Source organism: Dysidea avara, chromosome 10, assembly GCF_963678975.1.
Source record: "Dysidea avara chromosome 10, odDysAvar1.4, whole genome shotgun sequence".
Classification (NCBI taxonomy): domain Eukaryota; kingdom Metazoa; phylum Porifera; class Demospongiae; order Dictyoceratida; family Dysideidae; genus Dysidea; species Dysidea avara.
This window is the reverse complement of record NC_089281.1, coordinates 19,818,496-19,838,802: the sequence shown is the minus strand read 5'-3', so window position 1 is coordinate 19,838,802 and position 20,307 is coordinate 19,818,496.

Below are 20,307 nucleotides of genomic sequence, written 5' to 3'. Positions count from 1 at the left end.
CACTTAATGAACAAGTATGAAGATGTCAAGTACCTTGATACAGTGGAGAATACCAATGGTAACATGTGGGAATTGCAAGTGAGGATTGGACAAAACTTGATAAAATTCAAAGAGGATACAGGAGCTGAAGTTACGGTATTGTCTGAGGCCACATGGAACAGTTTGAACCTGATAGAACCTTTGCAACCACCAGACACAACACTCTGCGGCCCAGATCGGACCAGACTGATAGTTTTGGGTAAGATATCTCTTACTCTTACACACGAAGGATCCTGTTGTACAGAACCTGTCTATGTTGTAAAGAACATCACAAACAATTTGTTAGGATTTCCAGCCATCAAGGCTTTGAAGTTGTTATCACATGTACAATCTGTTGATAATAGTACTAGTATTGTTTCACAGTACCCATCATTGTTTACTGGCCTGGGCACATTTTCACATGAGTACAAGATCAACTTGAAGCCTAATACTCAACCACATGCATTAAGCACACCAAGAAATACCCCCTTTGCACTAAGGCCAAAGGTACAAGCAGAATTACAACGCATGGAAAGCTTAGGTGTTATATCCCGTGTCAAAGAACCTACTCCTTGGTGTGCAGCAATGGTGGTTGTGCCAAAGGCTTCAGGTGCAGTTAGAATTTGTGTGGATATGAATCCTCTTAATGAGAATGTTTTACGGGAAATACACCCTATGCCAAGGGTGGACACTACCTTAGCACAACTGACAGGTGCAACAATGTTTAGCAAACTTGATGCTAATAGTGGATTTTGGCAAATCCCTTTAGCCACAGAGTCCAGATTGTTAACAACATTCATAACACCATACAGGCGATTCTGTTTTAATAAACTCCCATTTGGTATAACCAGTGCACCAGAAGTATTTCAATGTCAAATGAATGAAGTCCTCTCAGATCTTCCAGGTGTACTATGCCACATAGACGACATACTGGTTTTTGGGAATACTCCAGATGAACATGACTGAAAACTCCAGGCAGCTCTGGAACAGATTAAAGCAGCTGGAATTACACTGAATGGTGAGAAATGCAAATTTTCTTAGCCACAAATCACATTCCTTGGCCATGTTGTTGACAAGCAGGGAATTTCACCAGACCCAAGGAAAACAGCAGCTATTTCAGCCATGAAACCACCATCATCCATCACAGAGCTCCGGAGATTCATGGGAATGGTTAATCAGATGTCTAAGTTCTCACCAAACATTGCTCAAATTTCTAAGCCGCTTCATGACCTACTAAGCACCAAGAATTCCTGGGCACGGACTGCTTCCCAAGAAGAGTCCTTTAGGAACCTTAAAGAAGACATTTCTTCTACCAGAGTACTAGCACTTTATGATGTTGCAGCAAAAACCAAAATCTCTGCAGATGCATCTGGTTATGGCTTGGGAGCTGTTCTCCTACAGCAGCAAGAAGATAAATGGCGTCCTGTTGCTTTTGCCTCCCGTTCATTGAGTGAAACAGAATGTCACTATGCCCAGATAGAGAAAGAGGTACTGGCATTAACATGGGCATTAGAGAAGTTCTCAGAGTATGTGCTGGGAAAAGTTGTTCATCTGGAAACGGATCACAAGCCCCTCATCCCTCTTCTAGGGCAGAAAAGCTTAGACCTTCTACCACCCCATGTCCTGCAGTTTAGACTCCGACTCATGAGATTTCAATACACTATTCATCATGTGCCAGGCAAATCATTGTATACTGCAGACACGCTGTCTAGAGCTCCCCTTCAAGAAACAGCAGACAAGTCTGGTCTAATCCCCAGTGAGACTGAGCAGTTTGTACAGTCTATCACAGCAAGTTTACCTGCAAGTGAAGAACGGCTAGAAATGTATGCCAAAGCTCAAGCAACTGACAAACTCTGTATACAACTGATTGAATTCTGCACATCAGGGTGGCCAAGTAGAAACCAATTAAGAATAGAGAATTGAAGGATTACTGGAGATATTGGGGTAGCCTCACCCTCACCAATGGATTGTTACTGTACCAAACTTGCATTGTTGTACCATCAAGTTTGAGGCAGCAAACACTACAGAAGTTATACCTTGGTCATCAGGGAATACAAAGATGTAGACTCCATGTTGCTACTTCAGTATCAGGCCCGTAGCCAGGGGGGGTTCGGGGGGTTCTGAAGAACCGCCCTCTTGGAAAAAAGGTCCACAATTTCAGTAAAAGGTCCACAATTTTAGCAAAAAGGTCCACAATTTTAGTATACAAGTCCAAATTTTCAGGAGCAAAAGTCCATTAGCTACAGTTTACTAGATACCACTATAATAAGAAGCTAAAATAAGTGCTCCGAGTAACTCATTCAGTGCTTGCATTAAATGCAATGCAAGATCGAGATACTCTAATAGAGCAGTCAACCACTCTAATAGAACAATCACTCTAATAGAACAGTCACAATTACATTTTCTTTTAAAAGCTACTTAATTTACATGTAGATTGTCTAAACCGAGCTTTCATTAAAATATAAGATTTTGGTGGACAAGCCCCTCCATGCAGAGCCCACAAATAGCATCCATGCTTCAACTCCATGCAATGTGTAAATTTCATTGTTTAAGACACCCTTTGTTCTGCTACACTGCCCCTGTTGATCATGGAAGAGTGCTCAATCTTTCCCATTCTTATTCATTGTGACATTCCAATATATTATATTTAGACACATGCATGTGCAGATGGTATAATTACAGTAGCAGTGGAGATATTTTTCCAGATATCATTCATACAGCTGGTCTTCTCCTTACCTAAAAAAATTGTTATTTTTATTGACTGAAATGCCACTAAATTCAACCTTTTAGTATCTGTTTTCAAAAAATTTTCTGGGGGGGCATGCCCCCAGACCCCCCTAGATTGGGTGTGCTTCGCACACCCAGTCTCAGTACCTTTATTAATCACCATGCAAGTAAAGGTCCACTTTTGGTCAAAAAGAACCCCCCTTTCAAAATTCCTGGCTACGGGCCTGAGTATGGTGGCCAGGAGTCACTAGTGCAATAGAACAGTTTGTTCAGTCATGTCCAACCTGCCAGAAACTTACTGTTCCACCCCGAGAGCCTATGTTAACAACACCTCTACCCAGCTATCCATGGGAACAAGTTGCTGCTGATCTTTTCGAGCTAAAACACTGTAATTACTTGTTGGTAGTTGATTACTACTCAAGATTTGTAGAAGTGCAGAAGCTTACAAGCTATTTTTTGCCAGATTTGGTATCCCTGTGATTCTGGTGACTGATAATGGACCTCAGTTTTACTCACTGGAGATGAAGCAATTTGCTCAGGTGTATGAATTCCAACATACAACAACAACAAGCCTTTATTACCCTCAAGCTAATGGATTAGCAGAAAGAATGGTTAAGACAGTGAAGAAAATACAGTGGACCCTTACAAGGCACTACTTAGTTATCGAGCAACTCCCCTACCTTTGTGTGGACTTAGTCCAGCAGAATTGCTAATGGGGAGGAAGATAAGGACAAAGTGAAGGACCACCTTGTGCCGAACTGGGAGCACATTCAACACTTTAGAACATTAGATCAAAAATACAAGCAGGCACAGAAAGAAAACTATGACCGACGGCATAGAGTAAGAAACCTACCAGAGCTACCAGAAAACCAGCCTATGTGGGTTGATAGTCGAGTTCAGTCAAGACTGATACCAGGACAAGTGTCACACTCTGCTACTACACCTCGATCGTATGTTGTTGAGACACCCTCTGGAGAACTTAGAAGAAATCGAGCACATTTACGAACTCGATCTGATTCCCAACTTACAGAAGCCCCTACCTACTTCAACAAACTATTCAAGACCTGTTACTCGCCTACAAACAGGAACAGCTATCCATCCCCCAGATCGCCTACGATACTAAAGCAAATGCTTAAAGAGGGGAGATGTGACATGTAGACATTTGTATATATTTCCTGTACGTATGTTTGTAAACATAAGTGTCTGTATGGTGTGCTTTAATAGAGAATACTGAGTCACGTGATCGAACACGCTATATTCTACAACTGTACTATTAGAATATCTCGATCTCGCTTTTGCTACATGTAGTTCGCTTCCGAATCATAACTAAGTGGTTTGTAATTCGATTCTGTACTACTGCAAGGACTTTCTATGTTGATTATTACAGCTACATACCGATTTTCAGCTCATTGCTCCAAGTGGTTTGCCTGGTATGTGCATGTGAATACTACTTTTATTCATAAAAGTAATTCGATCGCATAATCGTGACACAGGTTGGATTTTGTGTTATATCTCGATAACCTTTATCTGGATTCCTTTGAAACTGCAAAAAGGCACTTCTACGATGGTTACGCCATCTACATAGCAATTGTCAGCTCATTCCTTCAAGGGGTTTACCCTGTGGGCGTGACAGAATTTCGACCTTATTTTACACGAATAATCGGTCATAACTCCGCCGAATGTTTATCGGATTCCTGCCAAACATGGTACTGAGATTCGCTGTAATGAGCCCTTAAGGGTGCCAAATTTCAGCCCGATTGGAGTATGTATTCGTGTTTTATGACGATTTTTGCAAAGTGTGCGAAATGAAGAAAAATAACGAAGAAATTATAACGAAATCTTGGTCATTCTGGAGCGATTTTATTTAAATTTGGTAGCTATGTAGACTCCCCTACCTGGCTGGCACTTCTATAGCAAATTTGGATTCAATCGGATAAGCGATCACAGAGTTACATAGGTGTGAAAATCGCGTTTTCTTTCTTCCTGTCAATATACTCACGGTGTGGCGCGCCGGCTTCTTGGGCCGCACGACACACTACCGTGCACCTTGAATGATACTGCACGTGTGCATGATCAGCATGTCAGACTTTGCTAATTAGTTGAATTCTATTCTACGGAACGGAATAATGGACTAAACCACGGAACGGAACGCTTTCTGAAATGGAAGCTTGCAACTTAGACTATATACCATTTCTGAAACCTCCAGCCGACTCAACGGGTGATTAAACATAAGATAAAAACAATTAAAGGATCGATGTGGGTTCTTGTTGGTTGTCATTAGTAGCGAAATACTAATGGCGTGATCAACTGTCTCAGTGACGTTCATCCATGGTTCATCTACGGATATATCAAGAAGGGCACTTGTTCTTACCAAAGTTAAAATAGTATGTGAGCTGTTTTGCTTATTTTGACTTTAGAAAACAGTCTGGGCTGGCTTTTCAAATCATGAATCAGTATACTGAATGTAGCTATACTACAAATAAAGCGAGCAGGAAGATACTGGTGACAGGAAAGAACCAGCTGAATTAAAACTTGAATTTTGTGCAGGGTATCAGGAACAAATGTTTCAGCAGACACTGCAAGGAGGCTATATATTCTGCAAGCATTATTAAAGTGCATGTATGGACTTATTAACATCTGATGCAGTGGACTAATGCCAGACGTACAGTATTCAGTAGTGAGCTGATTTTTCTGTTGCACAAACTGTAGGATGAGTCTGACTGCCATAGCCATGAATCAGCTAGGCTAAATGCCAAAACTCCAAGATCAACCATATTTCATTTAAGCCTTCCATGCTATGATTTGAAATCATGGCCATATCCACCAGGCAAATGTTATTTGGACCAAGATGTATATACGCGTGATTTCAATGTATCTAGTCATGCAGACCTGAAATGGAATGCTCACATTAATCACATATGACCTAAGAATCCTAGGTGTAACATTTCACATGCTTCACTTCATACAAAATAGGTTAAATTTGTTTGTCTATTTTCAAAACCGATTCCCAGTCCAGCTCGTCCAGTGGGATCACATGTGTCTGTTACAAAGTGGGTTGCACTGTGTTGGATCTACACTATAGTTGAAATTTCAAGGTAGACTGCTAATGTACCAACCTGTTGTAGCATATTTAAGTAGAGGACAAATGAATACAGTATAATGCTTGATCGTTTACTATACAAATTATTCACAATGAAATTGATATCCCATTTTGATAATGATTTGTATATACCTCCACTGCAACATATTCAAGAACAAGAAATTACCACCCCCCAACGACTGTCATCAATCAAGACCTCACCAGTCATTTTTTCCATCTGGTTTTGCTTTGGAACAATTTATCTAAAGGCTCTAATTCAAACCAAGTACTGTATTTAAATCTATAATTCACCTTATTGTAATTGTACTATAATTCACCTTATTGTAATTGATTTGTCTGTATGTTTTCTTCATTTTCCTTTGAAGTTGTACAGTATAGAATAAAATTTTCTCTCCCATCTTATTCTAGGATTTCTATCAGTTGACTGAGAAAATTTTAATTGTTTGTATGCAGGCTCAAAATTAAAAATATATATATGAAGAATGTGAATTAATATATAGTCAGTTTGCTTTGAATATTTAATGTCTTCAATCAAAATTCGATGAATCCATGCATTTCATCTCTGGTCATCTGAACATTCCAAATGTGATACCTCCTGAATCAATCATATATTCTGTTTATTAGACTAAGTAAAGTCATGCCTTTTTTTTGTCACCATAACTTTCTAGTTATTTTCTCTGTGGCAGGGCCGCCCAGAGAAATTAAGGGGCCCAGAACAAAGAGTTAAAGTGAGGCCCCAGGGGCAACGAGGTTTCTATTCTGAATCACAACTTCACCCAAGCTGTAAGTTGAAGACCAAAAAAAAGATCATTACATGCTGACAATAACAATCCTCACTAACCATATCTCCTTATTTATAAGCTTGCTACACTGCTCCTCTGAAGAATACTGTGACTGCTCTATTAGAGTACCTAGATATGACTGCTCCATTAGAGTATATTGATCTTTTAAACAGGTATTCAAGAGCTGTCATGGGGCCTCCTGTGGCCCCTTTCAGGCTGGGGTCCAGGCTAAATGCCCCAGTTGCTCCCTCTGTGGGTGGCCCTGCTCTGTGGACATTATGCCGGCTCTGAAACTGAAGAAATTTAGTGGTATTCTATCTTGTCAAGATTAGCAGAAACAATTGATATCCAATCAGCTTCTGCATTGTAGTAACAAAAATTGCCTTGGTCATGCAATAAATGAATTAAAGAGACCTGCTTGATTGATCAGGTAGGTGAATAATCACAGCATGAGACGGCTATTAATATTTTATTACTATCCAATTCCATTTCCTGGAGGTTCCACTGATAAAATTCAATTCCAGCGATGATAGCTAAGCTGCAAGTTTTGATTTAGAAAGCATTCCCATGCATCCTGGATTCAACCCATTACTGAGGTATCTGGCATCAGTCCACTGCACTGTTAATAAATCATTGATGTTAACACGATGTAGCCTCCCTGTGCTTTCTGAATGTCACACACTGCACAAAATTCCTTTAGAAAGTTCTGCTTAGACTGAGTTGATTCGGCTTGTCACCATACTTATTTCCTAGTGTAGTGATTTCTGCCAATTAGAACTGAAGGCTGTGCATTCTATAGTCAAAATAAGCAAAATTTCTCTCATACTAGTAAAAACAAGTCATGCTTTAAGTTCCCTACTTGATATATCTGAAGATGAACACACTGAGTCAGCTTAGTACTTTATTACTAATGACAACCAACAAGAACCCACAATTGATCCTTGAATTTTTTCTATCTTTTTGGGGGGTACGTTTGATTACCTGCTGGAGGTGTCACTGATAACTTGTACAGCAATGGTAAGCTGTATGAGAAAACATTCCATTTCGTCATTTAGTCCATCATTCCGTTCTGTTCCGTTCCGTAGAATAGACCTCACCACATTATACAATAATCAAATGTCCTTTAACTGTTCCACTTAAATACAGGTCATTAAAGGGAAAAGAACTGATGACAGCTGTTCTTCTGCTCACAGTTGAAGCATTCAATTTAACTTTTGGTAAGAATATGTTAATTATATAGTAGCAGAGTAGAGCTATAGCTATTTACAAAACCATAATTATGGTTAAGCTATGACACATTAATTTTATGAAATATTAATAACACTGCATTAATCCAGTTTGGCTAAAGCAGGGTCACCTTACATATTATAACTTTAAGGATCTCTGTAACCTAATATTGATACAGCTTACCGCTATAGGCTATATTACATAATTATGATGAACAAACTATAATAATGGGAATAATCTAGAATAATAATAATAAACACTTAAACAGTGGGCAGAGAGGCAAACTCTGCCCAGTCCTGGGATGATAGTATTGTTGCCATTACAGAAGCAGCAATGCCATGTTGAGCATCAATGGCAACCTTCTGAATCAAAAATTGGGTGGCCCTATTATCACCAGACTGTTCCATTACCTGGGAACCTATCTGCCTCACTAATGAACGTGCACATGATCCCCAAGCACCCAAGGTTTCAACACATAATTATGATTGTGCTTTGGTGAGTTACAATATGTGACCGAATTTAGCAAAATCAACCACATGGACGCAAAAGCCAAAAGTGAGATAACACCAGCATGAAGTTGCTGCACTATCAGGCTAACAATTTTCATATCAAACTCACCTTCAACTTGTTGAGTCCAGAGGCGGCGGAGACACCTATATTTCGGGGGAGCTGGAGGTCTAGTTTGGTGATGCCATGGCCTAGTTGTAAGTCAAAGACCAAAAAAAAAACAAAAAAAAAACGTCATTACCTGCTGTCAATAGTTGCCCTCTACCAACTAGACTATATCTCCAGTTATTTATAACTGCATACGTAGCTTGCTGCACTGCTCCTCAAAGAATACTGTGACTGCTCTATTAGAATATCTCGATCTTGACTGCTCTATTAGAGTATCTCGAATGATGCTATTAAGCTAGAATCTCCATCACAGCTTCAGATAATTTTAGCGGAGCTAAGCCCCCATATTTTTTTCACAGAGGCTGCAGTACCCCTTGCCCCCCTTCTCCACGGCCCCTGGTTGGGTCTGCTTTTGGTGGATTGTTCTGTGGCGGCCTGTATAACCACCCCAGATGTCTGTACAGGCCTGTGAACAACAGTGTGTGGGTCCATACACTCTGTACAGACAAGCAGGGAGCTAAATGTGTGATGTCTGTTTTGTGAAATTTTAGTCTGTTTCCTGCCTCTGACGGGCTGTTTAATGGTCTGGTGCCTTCAGTTACCATTCTCGTCCATTTTGAATCTCTTGCCCACCGCGCCACCCCCACCCTCCACTCCCTTTTGAGGACTTGTGATACAGCAACGCTGATGAAAAAACCTATCTAAAACGGCGGTAAACTCTACAGGGATTACCTTGGCCACCAGCTGCTCTTAAAAGTTGTGAATTGCTCCATCTTTGCTGAAAAATCCAAATGTGCAGCTGCCAAGGCTGGTGAGTAACAAAGCTTAAAATACGTTTTTCTCTGCGCCCATAAGGGTGATTTTCCAAAATCCAGTCATATATAGCTACTGTAGGTACAGTATGGATAACTATGTACATAAAATAGCTAAATAACTAACACAGATTATGATTATTTGTTTTGTGTCTAATGTACAGAACTTTTCCTCAGAATTCAAAAATACCATGATACCATAAATCCTTTCCTATAAGTTTATAACTAGCTACAATCAAGAAATGTTTTGAAGTATTATTTCTGTATTGTGCAGGTCTACATACAGTGATCACAATAGTGGAGTCTTATAGTCTAACTTTTTAACTGATCTAATGAGGCTATGGCTATGTGAAACTAATAGTAGTATTTGAACATGTAGTATTAAATTGATGCAATATGCATTCCCATATGGCAAAGAATTGATTGATTCTGCAGTTGTTGCACACACACACACACACACACACACACACACACACACACACACACACACACACACACACACACACACACACACACACACACACACATACACAACACACACACGCACATATTTTGCAGTGCTATACATACAGCCAGGGCATGTATAGTATATACTTGATTTTATAAAATAAAATACAAATGATGTATATATGTAATGTATTCTGTGACCATTTTTATAGCATTTAAGCAACCAGATATTAATTTAACTTGTGCTACGGATTATACGACATCAAAAAAGTCTGTTCATGCCACATGGATACCAGAATCTCATCTTTCACCAGAAGAAGCCCTGAACAGAATCCAAAACTGTGGTGCAACTGTAATATGTGACAATGGATATAATAATAAGGTGCAGTTAGGTAATTTCCATTAAAATTATGAAATAATGAAGCATACCATTACAGAGAGGATGTCCTTATTATGACCCTTCAGATTTGAACAGAGGATGGCAATGGACTATCCCACAAAAAGAAAGATATTGCAACGTGATTGTTAATATTGTATATATTGATAATAATCCATTATCAATACCTGTGATCAACAACAAAACATGCAGTTTTCGTAAGTTACATATGTGATCCTAAGCAATAATGCTTGTGTATCAGATGGCTGCAGGTTCGAGGCTACCCAGGTCCAGTCATAGATTTTTACTCCTTTCTCCACTTTTTCAAACATACTTTCTGTAACAACTTTAAACAGGCTGTAGGACCAGGTGTCCTACAAACCTTCAGCACTTGTGCTGTAAATCCTTAATAAATAAATGCATTATGTGGTGTAAGTCTCTATAATTTAAAAGTTCTAATCTAAAACTGAACTTGTAAAAAAAAGTTTTTTGATTATCACTTAAATATTGCATGTTAAAGAAGACACAAAAGTTACCATGACTTGACTGCCAATAGAATTCACACCTTGTCAATCATAGAAGAGAAACTGCTACAAATATTTAATAACGTTTTGAGCAGCCAAATGCTCTAATCCAGAGACAGAGTTGGGGGTAACTAGTTACTTTTGTAACTAAGTTACATGTACATAACTAGTTACTGCAAAAGGGACTAGTATAATATAACTAGTTACATACTTTGTAACTAGTAACTTGTGGCTAGGAGTAACTGTCTGAAAAGTAACTAAATTACAATAGTAACTAGTTACAATAATTACATTGTAGTTGTAGGTACTTATGCTTTAAAAGCAAGAGCACTTCAATTTTTGTGCTACAGAAACTATAGTACATATATGTATATACCACTTTCACACCTCACTTCAAAGGGAAAAGAAGGTATATAAGTGGTATAATAGCACTGTTAGCAGTGCTCAGGAATGCAGTAACGAGAATATGAGGTAGTATATACAAGTTATATCCCTCCTAGGAGTGATATAACTTGTATATACTACCTCCTATTCTCATTAATGCATTCCAAGCATTCTCAGAAATCATTTGACTTCTTTGATGAAACTGTGTGATCTCCTCTCTTTTAATATAGCGACACTTCACAGGATCGATAGTGGGTTTTAGTTTTTGTAAAGTGAGCAATGGCATAGATCATGGACTTGGGGAAGAAGATAGTTCATTGTTTTACTGAATGAAGAAGGTCACAGGTTAGTTTATATTAAACATGTTACATTCAATAGTCACGTGGGGATGTCCCACAGACACTGGGTGTAGCGCTTAATTGATTTGGCCATTAGTGTTAATAGTATTCACCAGCGTTGAAACCGGGTCACTACTGCTGACCCGGATGACCCACTGACCCGGATATGACCCGGATGTGTCCCGGATTAATTAAAGCCGAGGCGTGCGATAAGAGCTATGTTTCGGCTAGTCTCGAGCGAGCGAACGAGACTACGTTTTGAGCATTCGACTCATTTTGAGTAAATATTGCAACTTCAGCCTAGCTGTAGGTTGAAAACCAAAAAAAAAAGGGTAATCACTACTAAAAATAGCTACCCCTCAGGCTGACCGTATGTTGGTAGCGCGATAAGTGGGCGTGGCTCACGAAAGAGCTACGCGATAGCGTTTATAAGTTTCGATTTAATTGTTTAACTGTTATTTGTATGTTCTAATCTTTAAAAAAAAAGTTTATAAGTTTCCACGTCGTCAAACGAACAATTTCGTTTTTCACGTGATCCAATCCGGGTCAGACCCGGATAATTTGTAAACCGGGTCAGACCCGGATGAACTGGAGAAAATGTGACCCGGATGACCCGACCCGGTTTCAACGCTGGTATTCACTACTTTAGTTTATTCATGGCTAGTAAAGTAAGTACTTTAGTTTAGTTGAATCGTCTTTACATTGCCGTTTTGACACCTGGTGCGATGTCACACACGCGTAGTGACTGGGCGTGGAGCTTAATTGGCTAGGCCATTATAGCGCTGTAAACATATTCACTGCTTTAGTTTATTCATGGCTAGTAGTAGACTATATATAGTAAGTACTTTATAGTGCACTTAAGTTTCATTATGAGCTGTTCAGCTCGTATTTGGGCTTCCTGTGTTTAATTGCGTACCCACAATCGAAGCGATCTGCATGCTCGTGACGATACACTTACGTTCGGCCTCTCAGCAGTGCCTTGTCGTTGCTCTTACGACGTTACCCACAATCGAAAGTCACATGGTCCCATATAAATACGCTCGCAAAGCATTCCAGCAGTTTCCATGTACACTTGCAGGTAATTCACCCAAGTGAAATATATTAGTTGTAACATGGGCACTTGTGATTTGCCCGAAATATACACACACGCACTCGGGCTGCACCCTCGTGCTCTTGTGTATATTTCAGACAAATCACTCGTGCCCATGTTACAACTACTACATATAGTTCTCTTCTTACCTTGCTGATGCATATCTGGGCAAAATCATATTTTTTAAAAGTTAACAAATAAGCATAATTTATTCGTGAAAGTAACTAGTAACTAGATACTTAATTACCTTTTAAAAGTAAACGTATACTGTAACTAAGTTACACGGACTAAAAGTAAAGAATACCTAGTGACTAGGTACTTTTCTGAAGCAACTACCCCAACTCTGTCCTGAGATACTGTCAAATATGCCTGCTGATATAGAACAATGATCAGACTTGAAAAGGCAAAAAAGATTGGTTTAGAATGCTAACACCTTCAAGTTGCAGGGCTGGTTTGGTCTAGATGTGAAATGCAACCATGTGTAAACATTACTCACAGAAGAGGTCATGCTGTCAAAACCACTTTGCAACTGCCCACATATGCACACCCAAAAAACTACTGATGAAAATTTATATATAATATTATGCCAAACTAATTAAACCAGGGGCGGATCTAGGATTTATAAAAGGGGGGGCTAACTCAAGGTGCTAATCTCTTGGGTAGAGAGGTGTGCGAAGCACACTTCCCAGCTTTCAAAGCATGCTGGAACTAGGGGGTCTGGGGGCATGCCCCCCAGGAAAATTGTGAAAAATAGATGCTAAAACACTGCAATTTGGAGACATTTCCACATAAAATTCATAATATTTTCTGCCTGTAGATATTTTATGTACTGCCTTTAGATTATAGGTATGGCTCTCTGAAGCATTTTGCTAATGGAAAAGTTTTGGTAGGTATAGACAACCAAGTACATGATGCACCCCTCTCACAATTGCACAACACTGAATAGGTGCATGTTAGAATAATAATAATGTTGAAAGCAGAAAATTTTGAAATTTGAACAATACAAGATTGAATCTGAGAGCATTTTCAATGGAAATTGTGTACCTGAATTAAGTATTGCCACGCATATTAACTACACATTCAAGTAGATGAATGAAGCCCTTTAAACAGACCAATTCACTTCATTGTATGTATAGGTGCAGGCAGATTTGGAAAAATTCCATAACAGAACCAACTCCATGCTTCCAGTTAATATTCTATTAGAGTAGTTAGCTGACTGCTCTATTAGAGTATCTCGATCTTGTACACCTCCAATGTTGATCCGGGTCCTTGTTGCATAAACTTTAACATAAATCCACTGATAATACCTTGGAAAGATGTTTATAAGGTGGTTTTATGAGTATTTGTATTATTAGTGATCACATAATTATGCTAAGACAAAATTTCATTATAATACTCAGCATATTGATCAAGTAAAGCCTAAATATGAAGGGGGAGGGCTTCAGCCCCCAAAGCCCCCCCCCCCCCCCCCCTGGATCTTCCCCTGTAAATATTCCCTGTTATCACTACTACACAATAGTACACTTGCTGGTGTACAAACCACACTGAGTCCAGTTCTTTGACACAATGGCCTACCTTGACAAAACACAGATATGACCAGGCAGCAAAAGAAAAGAAACATGTGGCTTTTATATTATAGTACTGTATGCTCTTTAACATTACCATGTTTTGGGATATTAGTTCTTCTTGTACGTAGCACCAACTGCTATTTATGATTTAAGCAAATCATCAGATAAACCATCCTTGGGTGTCAGTTATGAAATACATTGTACAGCCTATACTGATGAAATGATTAATCCTAACAATGCGACTCTTAGTTGGACTGGACCTAATGGTACTATTACAAATGATAGTAGATTAATAATTACTCCAACTATTTCCAATGGTACCAGTCATGCTAGTACTTTACAATTCTCATATCTCAGTGAAAGTGATGAAGGTGAATACAGTTGTAATTTAGTGATGTTCGGTACTGAACTAAGTGGATCAGAGTCATTTGAACTACAGAATTTTACTGGTAAGTTTACAACTGTGTTGAATTACCCCTTTATATTATTTCAAAATTCATATGTATATAGGCGGATCTGAGGGAGGCCAAGAAGGCTTTTACTCCTTTCTCTCCCTCCCCCCCAGGGGTGGATTCAGGGTTTAGCAAGGGGGTGTACCAGTGTAGCAGTAGGGGGTCTGGAGGCTGAGCCGGTGGGCCACTTAGCCCTCTAGAAGTTAAGCTATTCCATATGTTTCAGGATTAAAGTTTTGATGTAGCCTGTAGACTAGAGTGGTTTAATTATGCACAATAAAAATAAAGCTTTCTAAGTGGACTACATTAATTGGTCCAGAGTTGTACAGGGATACTTGACAATAGCTATGCCAGACCTAAAGAATGGCATACACAAAATCATGTACATTTCATTTACAAAACATTTCTAAGCAGGATAAGTGTGCCTGTGCATGGGATAGTGCTGTAGATGCTAGTTTTCATATTCAGCAACTATGGAGGATTCTCAATAATTGTGTAGTGACTGTTCTGTTAGAGTATTTAACTGATTGCTCTATTAAAGTATCTCATTTTTTTTGAAAGGGGGGCACGTGCCCCTATGCCACCCCTTGGATCCGCCACTGCCCCCTTGGGCTTACAGAACTATATTGACACAAAAAACAAGCTGGGAATTATTTGTATTGTACTGAGGTACAGAAATCCAATGGGTAAATGAGAGCTTTATAGCTATAAACTGTATACTGTAAAATAAATGAGTCAAATAAGTTTGAATTTTTGTGTGAAGACCAAGATACTCTAATAGAGCAGTCACTACTCTAATGGAACAGCCACAATTCTATCACAATTCTATTGAAATTGTAACAATACAACCTTATGATTTATTACAGTGTATCATCAAACAGGTATTACCTCAGATACGCTATCTAATTGTTTAGGCTGATACATGCTTTGCAAAGCATACACTTTGAAAATACTCTCAAATTCAAACCTAAAGATCTAATAAAAAAGGTCTCAACTAGGATCTCTTAGAATGTATAATTTATGTCCTTCAATCATCCAACTATACCAACCAAAGTTATGCATATCAGTATATATAACTTGTGGACTAGTGTTCCATTCTTAGCCTCTTCTCTTAGTGGAATAATCACTGTATAATCTGTAAACTTCTTGCTGCTCCCTCAGCTATGTTTCATAGCAGGGGCAGATCTAGGATTTATAAAAGGGGGGGGCTAACTCAAGGTACTAATCTCTTGGGTAGAGGTGTGCAAAGCATACTTCCCAGCATGCAAAGCATGCTGGAACTAGGGGGGTCTGGGGGCATGCCCCCCCAGGAAAATTTAAAAAAATAGATGCTAAAATACTGCACATTTCCACATAAAATTCATAATATTTTCTGCCTGTAGATATTTTATATACTGCCTTTAGATTATAGGTATGGCTCTCTGAAGAATTTTACTAATGGAAAAGTTTGAGTAGGTACAGACAACCAAGTACATGATGCACCCCTCTCACAATTGCACAACACTGAATATGTGCATGTTAGAATAAGAATGTTGAAAGTGGAAAATTTTGAAATTTGAACAATACAAGATTGAATCTGAGAGCATTTTCAATGGAAATTGTGCACCTGAATTAAGTATTGTCATACATATTAACTACACAAGTAGATGAATGAAGCCCTTTAAACAGACCAATGCACTTCATTGTATGTATAGGCACAGGCAGATTTAGAAAAATTCCATAACAGAACCAAATACATGTTTCCAGTGAATGTTCTATTAGAGTAGTTAGCTGACTGCTCTATTAGAGTATCTCGATCTTGTACACCTCCAATGCTGATCCAGGTCCTTGTTTCATAAACTTTAGCATAAATCCACTGATAATACCTTGGAAAGATGTTTATAAGGTGGTTTTATGAGTATTTGTATTATTAGTGATCATATAATTATGCTAAGACAAAATTTCATTATAATACTCAGCATATTGATCAAGTAAAGGCTAAATATGAAGGGGGGGCTTCAGCCCCCAAAGCCCTCCCCCCCCCCTGGATCCGCCCTTGCATAGATCCACTTATGTATGAGATGGTAGTATTACACATCTGTTCCAAATAGTTATTCAACCTACCATTACTTCTACACTACTTCCATCATCAGTTGGATCTTCAAGCATAAACAATGTACCAACAGGTATTTCCAGTGATGATATTGTATACATTTTATACATTTTTATTGTGTAGCGTCTTCCACAACTCATGGTCTTTCACTATCTCCTTCATCCACTTCTTCACATATAGGTTCAACAACCACTACAAGTGCGTTTACTACATTTGCTATAATACTTGCTATGAAATTGTGATCTGCAGTAGGTGTAGCCATCATTGTTACAGTCCTCACAGTAGTGGTGTTGTTACTAACAATCATCATAACTTTATGCATTACAGGATATGTAAAAAGGTAATACATTTAGTTTATATTTCTTTGTGTGACTGTAAACTGGCAATGACTGTGTTGATAAGTTATAGTTTCAATCAATACTGCAGCTAAGCATGTTACAAAGAGCGTATGTTCTATTAGAGTAAATGTGTGAATAATGTAGCAGGAGAAATTATATTATTGTTATTATAATGAGCTCAATCAATTTGAATAAGAAATGAAGTTGTTTCTTTCTGTGTACATTTTACTGTCACCTTTGAAAGGCTTTTTAAGTTGATAACAGTTTAGTGCAATACTTCATTAAAACAATTACTTATTTTTGATGTGCTTCAAATGATGATCACCTTAGGTGATATAGCTAGCACTTATATCAGCAGACAGACAGTGTACTGCAGTAAATATGTTATGATATTGAAATAAATTTAGACAGCTAAAAGTTTCAACTGGACAAGTGGAAGCTCCAAACATTGATGCTTTATTTGACAAAGTAAGTACTACACATGCAGGTATGACTATTTTACTTGTACACTTTCAAGTCAAATCTTCTACAGCATTACTTTGTACATTGAACTACATTCATTTAATTTCATGCTTATACTTTCTAAATAAAATCCACATACCTTATATGATATGTGAAAATTTCTCACTTACATACCTCAGTGATAAAATAACTAATAATAAAATATTAACAATTTAGTAGCAGTTCATCAGCCACTCACTTATAGCAATCAATGAATTCCTTCTGGCATGTTTGAGTGAATAGCGCAGTAGCTTGAACCTAATAAAGTTCTCAGCACAACTCCTCTTTCATTGATAGTATAAGACAATAAGACAGTCTGGTATTGTCACATTTACTTGGAATCTTAATTATCCAAACCTCTATTAATTTAATTATTTGCATGTGAAGGTAACAGAATATTTCATTACTAGTGTGAATTAAGCGTATGTTCTATTAGAGTAACTAATATATCTATATAAATTATTGGGTTCAAGTAAATTCATGCACTTTTTGCCCAATATACATGTATAAGAACTACAGTGTTCAGAAAATTGAGAAATCTACTGTGCAGTGCAGTAATACTTTTATTTGATTACGGTAGATTATACTTTCATACATTTTGTGCTGCACTGTCTTGTTAAAGGTGCCAATTGATTTTGATGATATGTGTAGCTACTTGGAAATTGGGAGAGATGCTGCAAGTACATGTGAAAATCTTGAGATGTTGCACATGTCATCAGACTGCGAAGAATGCAAATCAACTATGTCATGTAATTTAACAGATATGGAAATATTAAACTATATATTAAATCAAGCTAACAGAGGGTCAGTGGACTCAGGAAATGGTGGTTCCCCACCAGGTTCAGCAGAATTGTCAGCGCAATTTGAAAACACATCATTAGCAACTGTGAAAAATTTAGCATCATACTTCCCTGATGATATTGCAAGAGAAGCTAATAATGACCATCAAGAAATGCCATACTTACAACATGACGATGATACTGACAGAGAACATGGCAACACAATTGCTTGCAAAATAAATATTTGTGAAGTCAATTACAGTACATCATTTGTCCCAAATGAGAACCATAGTCTCAAAGCAGCTGCCACATTTGAACCAATTATTACAACTGGAGTATATGTTGCTAGTGATATAGATATGCAGCAAGATGATGACCAAGAATTACAGTCACAAGAAAAAGACACAAACCAATCATTAAGTTGTGACACCACCTTGCAGCTAGCATTGTCATGTAATGGCAGTAACGAACAGGATAATGAGAGTGGTTACATGTCTGAATCAGCAATGAAAACACTCTGACAATCTTAATTTCTGCTCCATATCACTACGTAGTAGATGTCTATTATACAGCACAACTATATGCATCTTGTAAACTTATACATATGTGACTGGATTTTGAAAAAATGATCCAAATCGCACATTAGAAGTTTCGAGATAAACGGTTTTAAAGAATTCAAGCCAGTATAACTCTCCAAGGATAGCAAGCACGCGTATGAAATTTACACTCAAGATGCATCAATCTGTTACCTTTCAGACCACTTCCAATACTTGTAGCTGCTTGTAGAGTTTCCCACCAAATAAGATAGAAAATCTGAGCTGTTGGACAAGTGAAGTAGTATCACGAGTGCTCACAAAGGGGTGGAGGGTGGGGGGTGGCGGGGTAGAGGGTGGCGGGGTGGGCAAGGGCTAGACCTCAAAATGGAGACAGACCATGATTGGAGCCCAGAGACGAGATTACAGGGCTGTACTGGCTCCTTAGTGGTTGATATGTAGCAAAATCCACAGAAAAAATGTCTGGCCTACATTATCAGGCTGTCCACCAGTAAACCACTGATTCTTACCAAACCAGGTCCTTCACAAGGCCTAAAACCGCCATTCGAGCTCTACACACACCCCAGAAAAGACGTCTGTTGAAACCAGCCTCGAGTAGCTTGAGTGGTACTGAGTGTCAAAACTACTAGTAGGATAGTGTAGCTATCCACTGGTGGTGTTGGTATGATTTTGCCTGATGTGCGATTTGGATCGGTTTTGTAAAATCTGGTCACATATACAGTATGCAAAAGTTTAAATGTAACACATCATAATTATAATACTAATTATTATAATTATAGTTTACAACACATCATTATTCTAATTATTATAATTACAATAATAATAGTCTACAAATACATCATATTCCCCTAATCACATCCTTATCTGTTACATAGTTTTACTCAATGTGCTTGCTTGTGAAGTTGAATAAACATAGCTAGCTATATGCAATGAATGCTACAGGTGTAAGGAAATTTACTCAGAGTATAAAGGAATTTTGTCTGTCATTTGGTTATGTAGCTAATTGGTAAATAAAATCAATCATCACTCGAAATACAATTGTGACCGAATTTGACAAAACAAGGCCTCTACACACATCCAATTCTTTGACTTCAACCAACTGTAACTTGCAATTGACTAGTCAATAAACTATTGACCTAAAATTTTAGACCATATTATACTTTTAAAATACAATTTTGTTCACCTATCAGCAATTATCAGAAAATTTCTAACTTTTGTTGGGTATGTATAGGCTACGTATAAAATGAAATTTCACCTGTAGCTTATGCTAACTTTCTAGTTAGTACACAGTAAAACTTCAAAAGGGGGGATGCTTTAGCTTCCCCCCTAGAGATCCTCTGGCAAAATTTATGCAGATACCTAGATCAACAATATTCCGGGCTTTCCGGCATTAAATGAGTAGCAGAAAAAAATACTAGATTATGCATGCTGCATGCATTTTGGTAACATTATTGCGATCAATTCATTTGCATTAAATGATTACGCCATTTATTGAGTTTACTGGTGAGGCTACTTTGTGTACTTAATAATCATATAGATTATTCTTATATTAATCATGATACACCTTGTTGCACATGTGCACA